An 18,893-nucleotide genomic window follows, 5' to 3' on the forward strand; every position below is an offset into this window, starting at 1 on the left:
TTAGCAAGCGTTTTACGGAAAGCACCATGAATGAAGTGTGAACCACCGTCGGTCATTAGATATCTAGGGAGTCCAAATCAAGGGAAGATAACTTCTTTCAGCATCTTGATAGAGGTGTTGTGATCAGCACTACTAGTGGGGATGCTGATACGTCTCAAACGTATCTATAATTTTTGATGGAGCTTTCACGCTGTTATCTTGTCTTCTTTGGTTGTTTTATGTACCTTTTATATCTTTTTTGGGACTAACTTATTAATTCAGTGCCAAGTGCCAGTTCCTGTTTTTTCTGTGTTTTGACTCTTTTCAGATCTGATTTTGGAACGGAGTCCAAACGGAAGAAAAACCCCGAAATGATTTTTTTCCCGAACGGAAGAAGATCAGGGGGCCTTTGGGCCAGGCCAGGTGGGCTCCAGGGAGCCCACAAGCCCCCACTCCGCCACTAGGGGGGAGGCGGCAGTGGGCAGGCTTGTGACCTCCTTGGCCGCCCCCTGACCTAGGTCTTTGGCCTATAAATTCCCAAATATTCCGCAAAAAATCAAGGGACCCTCGAAAATACTTTTCCGCCGCCGCAAGCTTCCGTTTCCGCGAGATCTCATCTGCAGACCCTTCCCGGCACCCTGTCGGAGGGGACTTTGGAGTTGGAGGGCTTCTTCATCATCATCATCGCCCCTCCAATGACTCGTGAGTAGTTCACTTCAGACCTACGGGTCCATAGTTAGTAGCTAGATGGCTTCTTCTCTCTCTTGGATCTTCAATACAAAGTTCTCCATGATCTTCATGGAGATCTATCCGATGTAATATTCTTTGGTGGTGTGTTTGTCGAGATCCGATGAATTGTGGATTTGTGATCACATTATCTATGATATATATTTGAGTCTTTGCTGATTTCTTATATGCATGATTTGATATCCTTGTAAGTCTCTCCGAGTCTTGGGTTTTGTTTGGCCAACTAGATCTATGATTCTTGCAGTGGGAGAAGTGCTTGGTTTTGGGTTCTACCATGTGGTGACCTTTCCCAGTGACAGTAGGGGCAGCAAGGCACACATCAAGTAGTTGCCATCAAGGGTAAAAAGATGGGTTTTTTATCATTGGTTTGAGATTATCCCTCTACATCATGTCATCTTGCTTAAGGCGTTACTCTGTTCTTATGGACTAAATACACTAGATGCATGCTCGATAGCGGTCGACGTGTGGAGTAATAGTGGTAGATGCAGAAAGTATCGGTCTACTTGTTTTGGACGTGATGCCTATAGATATAATCATTGCATAGATATTGTCATGACTTTGCGCGGTTCTATCAATTGCTCGACAGTAATTTGTGCACCCACCGTCTACTTGCTTTCATGAGAGAAGCCACTAGTAAACACTACGGCCCCCGGGTTTATTCACATCCATCGTTTACACCTCCGCTTTTACTTTGCTTTGTTACTTTGTTGCTTTCAGTTCTCACTTGGCAAACAATCTATAAGGGATTGACAACCCCTTCATAGCGCTGGGTGCAAGATTTTGTGTTTGTGCAAGATCTTGAGATACTCCTCCACCGGATTGATACCTTGGTTCTCAAACGGAGGGAAATACTTACCATCACTGTGCTACATCACCCTTTCCGCTTCAAAGGAGCACCAACGCAAGGCTCCAAGTCCACGGGGGAAATCCTTTGCATACTTGCCTAGGAAGTCCCTTAAGGCATAGCCGCAGATGAAGGATTCCTCGTGCCGTCGACACACCTGTTTCTGGCGCCATTGGGAGGACTTTTGTGCATTAGCATAGGTGACATCAGAAGCATTTCTGGCACCGTTGACGGGGAGGAGAAATCAAGATATATCCAAGTAGGTCTCACAAACTCTTCTCTTGCATTTACTTTTGTTGCCAGTTGCCTCTCGTTTTCCTCTCCCCCACTTCACATTTGCCGTTTTCGTTTGCCTTTCTCCTTTGCCGTTTTCTTTTGCCCTTGCCGGTTCTATTCCTTGCTTGTGTGCTTGTTTGTTTGTTGGAGTCATCATGTCTGAAAACACCAAACTTTGCGACTTCTCGAGCACTAATAATAATGATTTTATAAGTACTCCGATTGCTCCCGCCACTAGTGCGGAATCGTATGAAATCAACGCAGCTTTGCTGAATCTTGTTATGAAAGAGCAATTCTCTGGCCTTCCTAGTGAAAATGCCGCATCCCATCTCAATACCTTCATTGAGCTTTGTGATATGCAAAAGAAAAGAGATGTGGATAATGACGTGATTAAGTTGAAACTTTTTTCCTTTCTCGTTGCGAGATCACGCAAAAACTTGGTTTTCTTCTTTGCCTAAATATAGTATCGATTCTTGGGATAAGTGCAAAGATTCTTACATATCCAAGTATTTTCCGCCGGCTAAGATCATCTCCTTACGTAACGATATCATGAATTTCAAGCAACTTGATCATGAACACGTTGCACAATCTTGGGAGAGGATGAAGCTTACGATTAGAAATTGTCCCGCTCATGGCTTGAGTTTGTGGATGATTATACAAATCTTTCACGCTGGCTTGAATTTCGCTTCTCGCAATATCTTGGACTCCGCCTTAGGTGGAACGTTCATGGAAATCACGTTAGGAGACGCTACAAAACTCCTAGACAATATCATGACCAACTACTCTCAGTGGCACACTGAATGGTCGCCTGCTAGCAAAAAGGTGCACGCTATAGAAGAGATTAACTCGCTTAGTGCTAAGATGGACGAGTTGATGAATTTGGTTGCTAGTAGAAATGCTACCGTAGATCCTAATGACATGCCACTATCTTCTTTGATTGAGAGTAGCAACGCTAGTTTGGACGTGAATTTTGTTGGTAGGATCATTTTTGGCAACAACAATGCTTTTAGAGGAAACTATGTTCCTAGGCCTTTTCCTAGTAACTCCTCTAACAATAATGGCATTTCCTACGGCAACACTTTTGTAAATCACAACAAATTACCCTCTGATCTAGAGAGTAATATCAAAGAGTTCATCAACTCTCAAAAGATTTTCAATGCGTCCATAGAGGAAAAACTACTCAAAATAGACGATTTGGCTAAGAGCGTTGATATGATATCTTGTGATATTGATGCTTTGAAAGTTAGATGCGCTCCTACCAAGGTCAACTTGGATGAAACTTTGAAAGCTATGCCTATCTCCATGAATGAGAGCAAAGAAAGAACCGCTCAAATTCGCGCTAGACATGAATGGTTTAAAAGGGTGTGTTCTAGTGATGCAAATCACGAAGATCTTAAAGTGCTTGGTGTGTCTCCTCTTGAATCTTTGTTTTCGCGTGTCAAACCTACTTATGGAGGGGCTGGATATGAATCCACTTTGGTTGAAAAACGCCCCAATGATTCGGAGTCCACCTATCTTGATGATAAAGGTGTGGAGAGTGGAGTAGAAGAAGTCAAAATTTTGGGTAGTAATGAAACTCCCACTTTGGATTTCAAGGAATTCAATTATGATAATTGCTCCTTGTTTGAATGCATTTCTTTGATGCAGTACATTGCAAACTCTCCACATGCTTATAGCCAAAGCAAAGCCTTTACCGCGCATATCGTAGATGCTATGATGAAATCTCTTGAAGAGAAGCTCGAACTAGAAGTCTCTATACCTAGAAAACTTCATGATGAGTGGGAACCTACTATCAAAATCAAGATAAAAAACTATGAGTGCAATGCTTTGTGTGATTTGGGTGCTAGTGTTTCCGCGAATCCAAAGTCTTTATGTGATATTCTTGGTTTTCATGAGATTGAAGAGTGTTCTCTTAATTTGCATCTTGCGGATTCTACTGTCAAGAAACCCATGGGGAGGATCGAGGATGTTCTTATTGTTGCAAATAAGAACTATGTACCCGTGGATTTTATTGTACTTGACATAGATTGCAATCCTTCATGTCCCATTATTCTTGGTAGACCTTTCCTAAGGACTATTGGTGCTATCATCGATATGAAGGAAGGGAATATTAGATTTCAATTTCCTTTAAAGAAGGACATGGAGCACTTTACTAGAAAGAAAATAAGATTGCCATATGAATCTATGATGAGGGCTACCTATGGTTTGAGCACCAAAGATGACTATACGTGATTTCATCACCTTTCGCCTAGCTAAGGTCGTTAAACAAAAGCGCTTGTTGGGAGGCAACCCAACGAATCTATCATTTTTCCTTTTGTTTTGTGTTTTCCACACTTTCATAATTCTGTTATGATTGTGCTTTTGTGTTTCTTTTTTGCGTTTGTGCCAAGCAAAACCGTTATGATTAGTCTTGGGGATGATCGTTTGGTCATGCTGGAAAAACAGAAACTTTCTACTCATGAAAAGAATTTTCATTTTTTTCTGTAGGAGATTTTGAGTTGATTCTTTATTTTGCTGATTGCTACACAAATTATTCATACTTCCATAATTTTTCAGAATTTATGAAGTACCAGAGGTATACGAAATATACAGATTGCTACAGACTGGTCTGCTGTTAACAGATTCTGTTTTTGTTGTGTTGGTTGCTTATTTTGATGAAACTATGTATAGTATTGGGGGGTATTAGCCATAGAAGATTGAAAGTACAGTAACCCAATATCAGCACGAGTAGAATTTAAGTTTGCTACAGTACCTAAGGAAGTGGTGGTTTGCTTTCTTGTACTAATGTTATCACGAGTTTCTGTTTAAGTTTCGTGTTGTGAAGTTTTTAAGTTTTGGGTGAAGTTCTTATGGACAAAGAGATAAAGAGTGGCAAGAGCTCAAGCTTGGGGATGCCCAAGGCACCCCAAGAGATTCAAGGATGTCGTAAAAGCCTAAGCTTGGGGATGCCCCGGGAAGGCATCCCCTCTCTCTTCTTCAATCCATCGGTAACGTTACTTGGGGCTATGTTTTTATTCACCACATGTTATGTGTTTTTGCTTGAAGCGTCTTGTATCGTAGGAGTCTTTTATTTTTGTTGTGTCACAATCATCCTTGCTGCACACCTAGAGAGAGAGACATGCACACACCGTGATTTTGTCGAGCTTCACTTATATCTTTTGGTAGACAATTCAGCTCACATGTGCTTCACTTATATCTATTGAGCTAGATACTTTTTCTCTATGTGCTTCACTTATATCTTTTAGAGCACAGCGGTGCGTGGCTTGGTAGTTTATCTATGCTTTGAAAGTAGTCTCAAAAGGGGTAGTTATCCAAAGGGATACGAAAACTTCCACCTTCATGTGCATTGAATAGTTAGAGAAGTTTGATTCATCTCAATTAGGTTTGAGTTGTGGTTATGGTAATATTGAAGTCATGCTAGTAAGGTGTTGTGTATCAAGAAATACTTGTGTTGAAGTTAGTGATTCCTGTAGCATGCACGTATGGTGAACCGCTATGTGATAAAATCTGAGCATGATTAGTATATTGATTGTCATCCTTTGCGTGGCGGTCGGGATCGCGCGATGGTTTATACCTACCAACCCTTCCCCTAGGAGTATGCGTTGAATGCTTTGTTTCGATTACTAATAAAACTTTTGCAACAAGTATATGAGTTCTTCATGACTAATGTTGAGTCCATGGTTTAGATGCACTTTCACCTTCCACCATCACTATCTTCTTAGTGCCGTGAACCTTTCGCCGGTGCACAAAACCCTCCATTCGCCTCCCTCAAAACAGCCACCATACCTACCTACTATGGCTTTTTCAAAGTCATTCCGAGATATATTGACATGCAACTACCACCATGACATGTGCCACCACGTCTACATTGCCATTGCATGATCGTAAGATAGCTAGCATGGTGTTTCCATTGATGTCTATTCCATGCTAGATCATTGCCACGGTACACTAGCGAAGGCATTCCATATAGAGTCATAATTGCTCTAAGTTTTGAGTTGAAAGTGTGATAATCATCATTAATGGAGCATTGTCCCATGTGAGGAAATAAAAGAGGCCAAAGAAGCCCAACAAAAGAAAGAGGCCAAAGAGCCCACCAAAAATATGAGAGAAAAAGAGAGAAGGGACAATGCTACCACTTTTTCCACACTTGTGCATATTAAGCACCATGATCTTCATGATTGAGAGTCTCTCGTTTTGTCACCACCACATAGCTAGTGGGAAATTTTCATTATATAACTTGGCTTGTATATTCCAATGATAGGCTTCCTCAAAATTGCCTGAGGTCTTCGTGAGCAAGCAAGTTGGATGCACACCCACTAGTTTTCTTTAAGAGCTTTCACATACTCGTAGCTCTAGTGCATCATTTGTATGGCAATCCCTACTCATGCACATTGATATCTATTGATGAGCATCTCCACAGCTCATTGATATGCCTAGTTAATGTGACTATCTTCTCATTTTTTGTCTCGCAACCTCCACTACATTCCACACCATCTATAGTGCTATAACCATGGCTCACGCTCATGTATTGCATGAGAGTTGAAAAGGTTTGAGAAAGTAAAGGTGTGAAACAATTACTTGGCCAATACCGGGGTTGTGCATGATTTAAATTCGTTGTGCAACGATGATAGAGCATAGCCAGACTATATGCTTTTGTAGGGATAACTTTCTTTTGGCCTTGTTATTTTGAAAGTTCATGATTACTTTGCTAGTTTGCTTGAATTATTATTGTTTCCACGTCAATAGCAAACTATTGTTTTGAATCTAATGGATCTGAACATTCACGTCACATAAGAGGAATTACAAAGGACACCTATGCTAGGTAGCATGAAAGCATCAAAAATTCATACTTATCACTTCCCTACTCGAGGACGAGCAGGAGTTAAGCTTGGGGATGCTTGATACGTCTCAAACGTATCTATAATTTTTGATGGTTTCACGCTGTTATCTTGTCTTCTTTGGTTGTTTTATGTACCTTTTATATCTTTTTTCGGGACTAACTTATTAATTCAGTGCCAAGTGCCAGTTCCTGTTTTTTCCGTGTTTTGACTCTTTTCAGATCTGATTTTGGAACGGAGTCCAAACGGAAAAAAACCGAAATGGATTTTTCCTTAACAGAAGAAGATCGGGGGGCCTTTGGGCCAGGCCAGGTGGGCTCCAGGGAGCCCACAAGCCCCCACTCCGCCACCAGGCGGGAGGCGGCGGTGGGCAGGCTTGTGGCCTCCCTAGCCGCCCCCTGACCTAGGTTTTGGCCTATAAATTTCCAAATATTCCGCAAAAAATCAAGGGAACCTCGAAAATACTTTTCCGCCGCCGCAAGCTTCTGTTTCCGCGAGATCTCATCTGGAAACCCTTCCCGGCACCCTGCCGGAGGGGACTTTGGAGTTCGAGGGCTTCTTCATCATCATCATCGCCCCTCCAATGACTCGTGAGTAGTTCACTTCAAACCTACGGGTCCGCACTTAGTAGCTAGATGGCTTCTTCTCTCTCTTGGATCTTCAATACAAAGTTCTCCATGATCTTCATGGAGATCTATCCGATGTTATCTTCTTTGGCGGTGTGTTTGTCGAGATCCGATGAATTGTGGATTTGTGATCAGATTATCTATGATATATATTTGAGTCTTTGCTGATTTCTTATATGCATGATTTGATATCCTTGTAAGTCTCTCCGAGTCTTGGGTTTTGTTTGGCCAACTAGATCTATGATTCTTGCAATGGGAGAAGTGCTTGGTTTTGGGTTCTACCATGTGGTGACCTTTCCCAGTGACAGTAGGGGTAGCAAGGCACACATCAAGTAGTTGCCATCAAGGGTAAAAAGATGGGTTTTTATCATTGGTTTGAGATTATCCCTCTACATCATGTCATATTGCTTAAGGCATTACTCTGTTCTTATGGACTTAATACACTAGATGCATGCTGGATAGCGGTCGACGTGTGGAGTAATAGTAGTTGATGCAGAAAGTATCGGTCTACTTGTTTTGGACGTGATGCCTATAGATATAATCATTGCATAGATATCGTTTACACCTCCGCTTTTACTTTGCTTTGTTTCTTTGTTGCTTTCAGTTCTCACTTGGCAAACAATCCATAAGGGATTGACAACCCCTTTATAGCGTTGGGTGCAAGCTTTTGTGTTTGTGCAGGATCTTGAGATACTTCTCCACGGGATTGATACCTTGGTTCTCAAACTGAGGGAAATACTTACCGTCACTGTGCTACATCACCATTTCTGCTTCAAGGGAACACCAACGCAAGGCTCCAAGGCCACGGAGGAAATCCTTTGCATACTTGCCTAGGAAGTCCCTTAAGGCGTAGCCACAGCTGAAGGATTCCTGGTGCCGTCGACACACCTGTTTCTTGCGCCATTGGAAGGACTTTTGTGCATTAGCATAGCTGACATCAATAGCTTCTACCGACTTAGTGACATAATCAACAACAACTAGGATATGAGTATACCCGTTGGATTTTGGAAAAGGTCCCATATAATCAGAGCCCTAGACATCAAATGGTTCAATGACAAGTGAATAGTTCATAGGCATTTCCTGACGTTTGCTAATATTACCTATTCTTTGACATTCGTCACAAGACATGACAAACTTACGGGCATCCTTGAAGAGAGTGGGCCAATAGAAACCTGATTGCAATCCCTTGCGTGCAGTTCTATCTCCCGCATGGTGTCCTCCGTAGGCCTCGGAGTGACACTTCTGTAGGATCTGTCCCTGTTCATGTTCAGGTACACAACGTCTAATAACACCATCTACTCCTTCCTTATAAAGTTGAGGATCATCCCAAAAGTAGTGTCTCAAGTCAAAGAAGAATTTCTTCTTTTGCTGGTATGTGAAACTAGGTGGTATATATTTAGCAACGATATAGTTTGTATAATCAGCATACCACGATGCACTATGTGAAGCATTGATGACATTCAATTGCTCATCGGGAAAGCTTTCATCAATAGGTTGTGGGTCATCAAGAATGTTCTCCAGCCTAGACAAGTTACCTGCTACTGGGTTATCAGCACCCTTTCTGTCGACAACGTGCAAATCAAATTCTTGTAGCAAGAGAACCCATCTGATAAGTCTAGGTTTAGCGTCCTTCTTCTCCATGAGGTACTTAATAGCAGCATGATCAGTGTGAATAATGACTTTGGAATCAACTATGTAAGACCTGAACTTTTCACATGCAAACACGACTGCTAAAAATTCCTTCTCCGTAGTAGCATAGTTTCTTTGGGCACTGTCTAGAGTTTTACTAGCGTAGTGAATAAAATTCAACTTCTTATCGACTCTTTGCCCTAGAACAACACCAACAGCATAATCACTAGCATCACACATGATCTCAAAAGGCAAGTTCCAATCAGGAGGTTGAACAATAGGTGCAGTTATCAAAGCCCTCTTAAGTTTCTCAAAGGCTTCCTCACAATCATCGTCAAAGACAAAAGGAAAATCCTTTTGCAAGAGATTGGTAAGAGGCCTAGAAATCTTAGAGAAGTCTTTGATGAACCTTCTATAGAAACCAACATGACCATGGAAACTTCTTATACCTTTGATATTTATGGGGTATGGCATTTTCTCGATTGCATCGACCTTAGCCTTATCGACTTCAATACATCTTTGAGAAATTTTATGTCCTAAGACGATGCCTTCATTAACCATAAAGTGGCACTTATCCAAATTCAAGACAAGATTGCTATCTTTACATCTCTGTAAGACTCGATCAAGGTTGTTGAGGCAATCATCAAAGGAGGACCCGTAAACGGAGGAGTCATCCATGAAAACCTCAACAATCTTTTCACAAAAGTCAGAGAATATAGTCATCATACATCTTTGAAAAGTGACAGGTGCATTACACAAGCCAAAAGGCATACGTCTATAAGCAAAGGTACCGAAAGGGCACGTGAAAGTGGTCTTCTCCCGATCAGATTGTGCAACTGGTATTTGGGAGAAATCGGAATAACCGTCTAGAAAGCAGAAGTGTGTGTGTTTAGACAACCTTTCTAGCATTTGGTCGATAAAAGGCAAAGGGTAATGATCTTTCCTAGTGGCCATATTCAACTTCCTAAAATCAATCACCATCCTGTAGCCAATAATAATCCTCTGTGGGATCAACTCATCCTTATCATCAGGGACAACGGTAATGCCTCCCTTCTTAGGAACGCAATGCACCGGACTCACCCAATCGCTATGAGCAACAGGATAGATGATACCCGCTTCCAGGAGCTTTAGTATTTCTTTTCTCACTATTTCTTTCATCTTAGGATTCAATCTCCTTTGATGATCAGCAACTGGTTTAAATTCAGGATCAGTTTTGATCTTCTGCTGTCATAGAGTGGGACTAATGCCCTTAAGATCATCAAGAGTATATCCTATAGCAGCACGGTGCTTCCTCAGAGTTTTTAGTAACTTCTTTTCTTCATGCTCTAAGAGGTTAGCACTAATTATGACAGGATATATCTCCTTCTCATCAAGATAGGCATACTTAAGATTATCAGGCAACTGTTTAAGCTCGAACACAGGATCACCCTTGGGTGGAGGAGGATCCCCAAGCAGTTCAACAGGCAAGTTATTCTTAAGGATAGGATATTGTTCTAAGACAACTCTATCTATTTCATCCCTTTCATCCATATGCATATCATTTTCATGCTCAAGCAAGTATTGCTCTAAGGGATTAGTAGGAGGCATGGCAATAGAAGCTAAGGCAATAGTTTCATCCCTACTAGGCAACTCCTTTTCATGAGGTTGTCTACCCAACTTAGAGAAATTGAACTCATGTGACACACCTTCAAAGCCAACAGTGACAGTTTGCTTCTCACAATCAATATGAGCATTGATAGTATTGAGGAAGTGTCTGCCAAATATGATGGGACAAAAGCTATCTTGTGCAGTAGCAAGAACGAGGAAATCAGCAGGATACTTTGTTTTACCACACAAGACTTCAACATCCCTAACAATTCCCACAGGGTAGATAGTATCTCTATTAGCAAGCTGAATAGTGACATCTATAGGTTCTATCTCTACAGATGCAATCTCATCTTTGATTTCATCATATAAGGACTGAGGTATTGCACTAACACTAGCACCCACATCACATAAACCATGATAGCAATGATCTCCTATCTTAACAGAAACTACAGGCATGCCAACAACAGGCCTATGTTTGTCTCTAACGTGAGGTTTAGCAATTCTAGCAGCATCTTCACAGAAGTGAATATTATGTCCCTCAACTTCTTCAGATAGAAGATCTTTGATAATAGCAATGCTAGGTTCAACTCTAATTTTCTCACGGGGTGTAGGTGTTCAAATGTAGCCTCTACGTATCACAGTTGAAGCTTTAGAATGATCCTGTATCCTAGCAGGTAAAGGTGGTTTCTCAATGTAAGCACTGGGAACCACAGGATCATTATAGGCAATGACTTTCTCTTCAACTGGAGTGGGTTTAACTACATTGACTTCTAAAGGAGGATGAAATTTAAATCACTTCTCTTTGGGGAGATCAATATGAGCAGCAAAGGATTCACACAATGAAGCTACTATCTCAGAGTCAAGTCCATACTTAGCGCTAAAGTCAAAAAAGTATTTGTCTCAACAAAGAATTTAACGCAATCAAAAGTGAAATTCATACCTGACTCCTTACCTTCTTCAAGCTCCCAATCTTCAGAGTTGCGTTTAATTCTCTCCAATAAATTCCATTTGAAGTCAATATCTCTCTTCATAAAAGAGCCGGTACAAGAAGTGTCAAGCATGGTGCGATCATCATGAGAAAGCCGAGCATAGAAGTTCTGAATGATAATTTCTCTCGAGAGCTCATGATTGGGGCATGAATATAGCATTGATTTAAGCCTCCCCAAGCTTGAGCGATGCTTTCTCTGTCACGAGGCAAAAAATTATAAATATAATTCCGATCACGATGTACTAAATGCATAGGATAAAACTTTTGATGAAATTCCAATTTCAACCGATTGTAGTCCTATGATCTAGTATCATCACATAGCCTATACCATGTCAACGCCTTATCCTTCAAAGATAAATGAAATACCTTCTTCTTGACCTCATCCTCGGGCACACCTGCAAGCTTAAATAAACCACAAACCTCATCTACATAGATTAGATGCAAGTCTGGATGTGATGTTCCATCTCCTGTAAAAGGATTAGCCAGCAGTTTCTCAAGCAAACCAGAAGGAAATTCAAAGAAAATATTTTCAGTAGGTGCAGCAACTTGAGGAGAAACTATTTGTGCTTCCGTTCGAGGTGAAGATACCCCGAACAAGCCCCTCAAAGGATTAGTATCCATAGTGACAAGTGACAACAAATTTCAGCACACTATATGAATGTTTCCTTACCAAGTTCCACTTACCAAAGGCGCTTCATTCCCCGGCAACGGTGCCAGGAAAGAGTCTTGATGACCCATAAGTATAGGGGATCAATCGTAGTCCTTTTGATAAGTAAGAGTGTCGAACCCAACGAGGAGCAGAAGGATCTGACAAGTGGTTTTCAGCAAGGAAAAATCTGCACGCACTGAAATTGTCGGTAACAAGTGATTGTGTGGTGAGATGATTCGTAGCAAGCAACAAGTAACAAAAGTAGCAACGGTGCAGCAAAGTGGCCCAATCCATTCTGTAGCAAGGGACAAGCCTGGACAAAGTCTTATAGGAGATAAAACGCTCCTGAGGACACACGGGAATTTCTGTCATGCTAGTTTTCATCATGTTCATATGATTCGCGTTCGTTACTTTGATAGTTTGATATGTGGGTGGACCGGCGCTTGGGTACTGCCCTTACTTGGACAAGCATCCCACTTATGATTAACCCCTCTCGCAAGCATCCGCAACTACAAAAGAAGAATTAAGACAAAGTCTAACCATAGCATTAAACTAGTGGATCCAAATCAGCCTCTTACAAAGCAACGCATAAACTAGGGTTTAAGCTTCTGTCACTCTAGCAACACATCATCTACTTACTTCTTCCAATGCCTTCCTCTAGGCCCAAATAATGGTGAAGTGTTATATAGTCGACGTTCACATAACACCACTAGAGGAAAAACAACATACAACATATCAAAATACCGAACGAATACCAAATTCACATGACTATTATTAGCATGACTTATCCCATGTCCTCAGGAACAAAAGTAACTACTCACGAAGCATAATCATATTCATGACCAGAGAGGTAATGAGTAGCATCAAGGATCTGAACATAAACTCTTCCACCAAGTAATCCAACTAGCATCAACTACAAAGAGTAATCAACACTACTAGCAACCATACAAGTACCAATCGGAGTCGCGAGACGGATATTGGTTACAAGAAATGAACTAGGGTTTGGAAATGAGATGGTGCTAATGAAGATGTTGATGGTGATGAGTCCCCTCCGATGAGAGGAGTGTTGGTGATGACGATGGCGACGATTTCCCCCTCCGGGAGGGAAGTTTCCCCGGCAGGATCATCCTGCCAGAGCTCTAGATTGGTTCTGCTCAAGTTCCGCCTCGTGGCGGCGGCGAAACCACGAAAAAGCTCCCTCTGATTTTTTTTCCTGGACGAAACCCTCCGTATAACAAAAGAGGGGGGCCAGTTGGATGCCCACAAGCCCCCATGGCGCGACCTGGGGGGTGGCTGCACCGTGCAGGCTTGTGGGCACCCCCTGGTGCCCCTCCGGCACTTCTTTGGCCCAGTATTTTTTATAAATTGGGAAAAAAATCTCCGTTGATTTTCATGGCGTTTGGAGTTGCGCAGAATAGGTATCTCAACTTTGCTCCACTTTCAGGCCAGAATTCCAGTTGCCGGTATTCTCCCTCTTCATGTAAACCTTGCAAAATAAGAGAGAAAAGGCATAAGAATAGTACCGTGAAGTGAAATAACAGCCAAAGAAGTGATAAATATCAACATGAAAACATGATGCAAAATGGACGTATCAGTACCCAAAGAGGATACAAAAACCTCCATCTTCATGTGCATTGAGTAGAAAGAGAAGTTTTGATTCCTCTCAATTAGTTTTGAGACATGGATTTTGTAATATTAAGAGTTATGTTAGTTGGGTGTTGTGAATCTAGAAATACTTGTGTTGAAGTTAGTGATTCCCGTAGCATACACGTACGGTGAACCACTATTTTAGGAAGTCGGGGCATAATTGATCTATTGATTTTCGTCCTTTGAGTTGCAGTCGGGATCGCGCGATGGTTAACACCTACCAACCCTTCCCCTAGGAGTATGCATTTAGCACTTCGTTTCGATTACTAATAAAAACTTTCGCAACAAGTATGTGAGTTCTTCATGACTAATGTGAGTCCATGGTATAGATGCACTTTCACCTTCCACCGTTGCTAGCCTCTCTAGTGCCGCGCAATTTTTGCCAGTGCACAAACCCATCATATGCCTTCCTCAAAACAGCCACCATACCTACCTACTATGGCATTTTCATAGCCATTTCGAGATATATTGCCATGCAACTCCCACCGTTCCGTCTCATGACTTGTGCCGTCACTCTCATATTGCCATTGCATGATCGTAAGATAGCTAGCGAGATGTTTCAACGTCATATTCCAAGCTAGATCGTTGCACATCCCGGTACACTGCCGGAGGCATTTCCTATAGAGTCATCATCGTTCTGAGCTTTGAGCTGTGAGTAAATAAAAGTGTGATGATCATCATTATTAGAGCATTGTCCCATGTGAGGAAATAAAAAAAAGAGCCCAAAGAGCCCAAAAAAAGAGAGGAGAAAACAAAAAAAAAGAGAGAAAAAAGAGGCCCAAGAGCCCAAATAAAAAAAAGAGAAAAAGAGAGAAGGGACAATGCTACTATCTTTTTCCACACTTGTGCTTCATAATAGCACCATGTTCTTCATGATTGAGAGCCTGTCGTTTTGTCACTACCATATGCTAGTGGGAATCTTTATTATATAACTTGGCTTGTATATTCCAAGGATGGGCTTCCTCAAAATTGCCCTAGGTCTTTGTGAGCAAGCAAGTTGGATGCACACCCACTAGTTCTCCTTTTGAGCTTTCACATACTTATAGCTCTAGTACATCCTTTGTATGGCAATCCCTACTCATTCACATTGATATCTATTAATGGGCATCTCCATAGCCCTTTGATACGCCGAGTCAATGTGACCATCTCCTCCCTTTTGTATCACAACCACCACCACACTCTATTCCACCTATAGTGTTATATCCATGGCTCACGCTCATGTATTGCGTGATAGTTATAAAAAGTTTGAGAAAGTAAGAGTGCGAAAACAATTACTTGGCCAGTACCGGGGTTGTGCATGATTTAAATTAGTTGTGTGAGGATGATGGAGCATAGCCAGACTATATGATTTTGTAGGGATAACCTCCTTTGGCCTTGTTATTTCGAAAGTTCATGATTACCTTGCAAGTTTGCTTGAAGTATTATTGTTTTCATGTCAATAGCAAACTATTGTTTTGAATCTTACGGATTTGAATATTCATGTCACACGAAAGAAGTTACAAAGGACAACTATGCTAGGTAGCATTCCACATCAAAAATTCAGTCTTTATCACTTCCCTACTCGAGGACGAGCAGGAGTTAAGCTTGGGGATGCTTGATACGTCTCCAACGTATCTATAATTTTTGATGGTTTCATGCTATTATCTTGTCAAACTTTGGATGTTTTGTATGCCTTTTATATCTTTTTTGGGACTAACTTATTAACTCAGTGCCAAGTGCCAGTTCCTGTTTTTTCTGTGTTTTTTGACCCTTTTCAGAGGAGGATTTTAAACGGAGTCCAAACGGAACGAAACTTCCAAAAAGATTTTTTCCAAAATAGAAGACGATCGGAATACTTGAGAACCAAGGCAGGGGGCCACCAGGGACCCCACAAGCCCCCTAGACACGTCCAGGGGGCGCACCTTCCAGGCTTGTGGGCTCCCTGGGCCACCTCTGCCCTAGGTCTTTCGCGTATATATTCCCAAAAATTCCAGAAAAAATCAGGAGATCATCGAAAGTACTTTTCCGCCGCCGCAAGCTTCTGTCTCCGCAAGATCCCATCTGGGGCACGTTCTGGTGCCCTGGCGGAGGGGGGATTCAGATACGGAGGGCTTCTTCATCAACACCATGACCTCTCCGATGATGCATGAGTAGTTCACCATAGACCTACGGGTCCATAACTAGTAGCTAGATGGCTTTCTCTCTCTCTTGGATCTTCAATACAAATTTATCCATGATCTTCAGGGAGATCTATCCGATGTAATCTTCTTTTGCAGTGTGTTTGTTGAGATCCGATGAATTGTGGATTTATGATCAGATTATCTATGAATCTTATTTGAGTTTCTTCTGATCTCTTATATGCATGATTTCATATCCTTGTAATTCTCTTCGAGTTGTGGGTTTTGTTTGGCCAGCTTGATCTATGATTTTTGCAATGGGAGAAGTGCTTGGTTTTGGGTTCATACCATGCGGTGACCTCACCCAGTGCTAGAAGGGGTAGCGAGGCACGGATCGTGTTGTTGCCATCAAAAAGATGGGGGTTTCATCATTGGTTTGAGTTTATCCCTCTACATCATGTCATCTTGCTTAAGGTGTTACTCTGTTCGTCATGAACTCAATACACTAGATGCATGCTGGATAGCGGTCGATGTGTGGAGTAATAGTAGTAGATGTAGAAAGTATCGGTCTACTTGTCTCGAACGTGATGCCTATATGTATGATCATTGCCTTAGATATCGTCACGACTTTGCGCGGTTCTATCAATTGCTCGACAGTAATTTGTTCACCCACCGTAATATTTGCTATTTTGAGAGAAGCCTCTAGTGAACTATGGCCCCCGGGTCTACTTCACACCATATTTTCAACCTTACTCTTTTACTTCGTTGCACTTTCCGCCTTCAGATCTCACTTTGCAATCAATCTTGAAGGGATTGGCAACCCCTTTATCGCGTTGGGTGCAAGCTCGTTTGTGTTTGCGCAGGTACTCTGGACTTGACGAGATTCTCCTACTGGATTGATACCTTGGTTCTCAAACTGAGGGAAATACTTACTGCTCTTGTGCTGCATCACCCTTTCCTCTTCAAGGGAAAAACCAATGCAAGCAAGTCTCCGTCAACGTGTCAATTTCTGGCGCTGTTGTTTGAGAAGTAGAAGCTAGCCAGTTGATCAAGGATAGTCAAGGTTTTCTGACTATGTGCAAGTGTTGTTTCTTGATAACTGGATCACATCATAAGGAGAATCATGTGATGGACTAGACCCAAACTATGAACGTAGCATATTGATCGTGTCATTTTATTGCTATTGTTTTCTGCGTGTCAAGTATTTATTCCTATGAACATGAGATCATATAACTCGCTGGCATTGGAGGAATACCTTGTGTGCATCAAATGTCGCAACGTAACTAGGTGACTATAAAGGTGCTCTACAGGTATCTCCGAAGGTGTCCGTTGAGTTAGTATGGATCAAGACTGGGATTTGTCACTCCGTGTGACGGAGAGGTATCTCGGGGCCCACTCGGTAATACAACATCACACACAAGCCTTGCAAGCAATGTGACTAAGTGTAAGTCACGGGATCTTGTATTACGGAACGAGTAAAGAGACTTGCCGGTAACGATACTGAAATAGGTATGCGGATACCGGCGATTGAATCTCGGGCAAGTAACATACCGAAGGACAAAGGGAATGACATACGGGATTATATGAATCCTTGACACTGAAATTCAACCGATAAGATCTTTGGAGAATATGTAGGATCCAATATGGGCATCTAGGTCCCGCTATTGGATATTGACCGAGGAGTGCCTCGGAGCATGTCTACATAGTTCTCGAACCCGCAGGGTCTACACACTTAAAGTTAAAGTTCGGCGATGTTTTAGTGTAGTTGAGTCATATGTGTGGTTACCGAATGTTGTTCGGAGTCCCGGATGAGATCACGGACGCCACGTGGGTTTCCGGAATGGTCCAGAAACGAAGATTGATATATAGGATGGTTTCATTTGGTCACAAGAAAGTTTCAGGCAATTCCGGTAGTGTACTGGGAGTAACAAATGGGTTCGGGAGTTCACCGGGAGGGGCCCACCCACCCGGGAGTGAGCCCAAGGCCCTAGGGTGGCGCCACAAGTCCTTAGTGGGCTGGTGGAGTCAGCCCAAGGAGCCCATGGCGCCACATAAGAAAATACCAAAAAAAGAAAAAGAAAAAGGGAAGAGGGAGGTGGGAAGGAAGGAGTGGACTCCTTCCCCACCAAACCGAATTGGGATTGGAGTCCAACTCCTCCCCCTTGTCCGCCGCACCCTTGAGGCCTTGTGCCTCAAGGATAGCCCCTCCCCCTTCCTCCTACATATATTGGTGGTTTAGGGCTGATTTGAGACACAACTTTGCCACGTGCAACTCAAACCTATACCACGTAGTTTTACCTCTAGATCGGATTTCTGCGGAGCTCGGGCGGAGCCCTTCAGGAGTAGATCATCACCACCACCAAAGCACCGTCATGCTGCCGGAGAACTCATCTACTTCTCCATCTTGCTTGCTGGATCAAGATAGCTGAGATCATCGTCGAGTTGTACGTGTGCTGAACGCGGAGGTGTTGTCCGTTCGGCGCTAGATTGGAACGGATCGTGGGACGGGTCGCGGGGCGGTTCATGGGACGGTTCGAGGGACGTGAATATGTTCCACTACATCAACCGCGTTTCTTAACACTTCCTGTTGTGCGATCTACAAGGGTACGTAGATCCAAATCTCCACTCGTAGATCGGCATCGCCATGATAGGTGTTCGTGTGCGTAGGAAATTTTTTGTTTCCCATGAAACGTTCCCCAACACCATATCCCTATGCGCTCTCGGCCGGAGAATTATCTCGCTGATCTGTTTGAGCTCGGTCCCGTTTGCCTCCCCTTCGCGCCTTTGTTGCCGACTTGTGGTTTGAAGTGTCGCTGTCATGTTGACCTTCAGCTGCTAGTGTAGCCGTGTGCTACTCAGTCCAGAGAGAACGCTCTGTGTTTTTGTTGAGTGTGATGACTCCCTTGGGTCCGGGCATTTTGAGCTTCATGTAGGCGTAGTGGGGTACGACGTTAAAGCGGGTGAAGGTTGTGCGGTCGAGTAGTGCA

The sequence above is a fragment of the Hordeum vulgare genome, chromosome 2H, assembly GCF_904849725.1.
Source record: "Hordeum vulgare subsp. vulgare chromosome 2H, MorexV3_pseudomolecules_assembly, whole genome shotgun sequence".
NCBI classification, from domain to species: Eukaryota; Viridiplantae; Streptophyta; class Magnoliopsida; order Poales; family Poaceae; genus Hordeum; species Hordeum vulgare.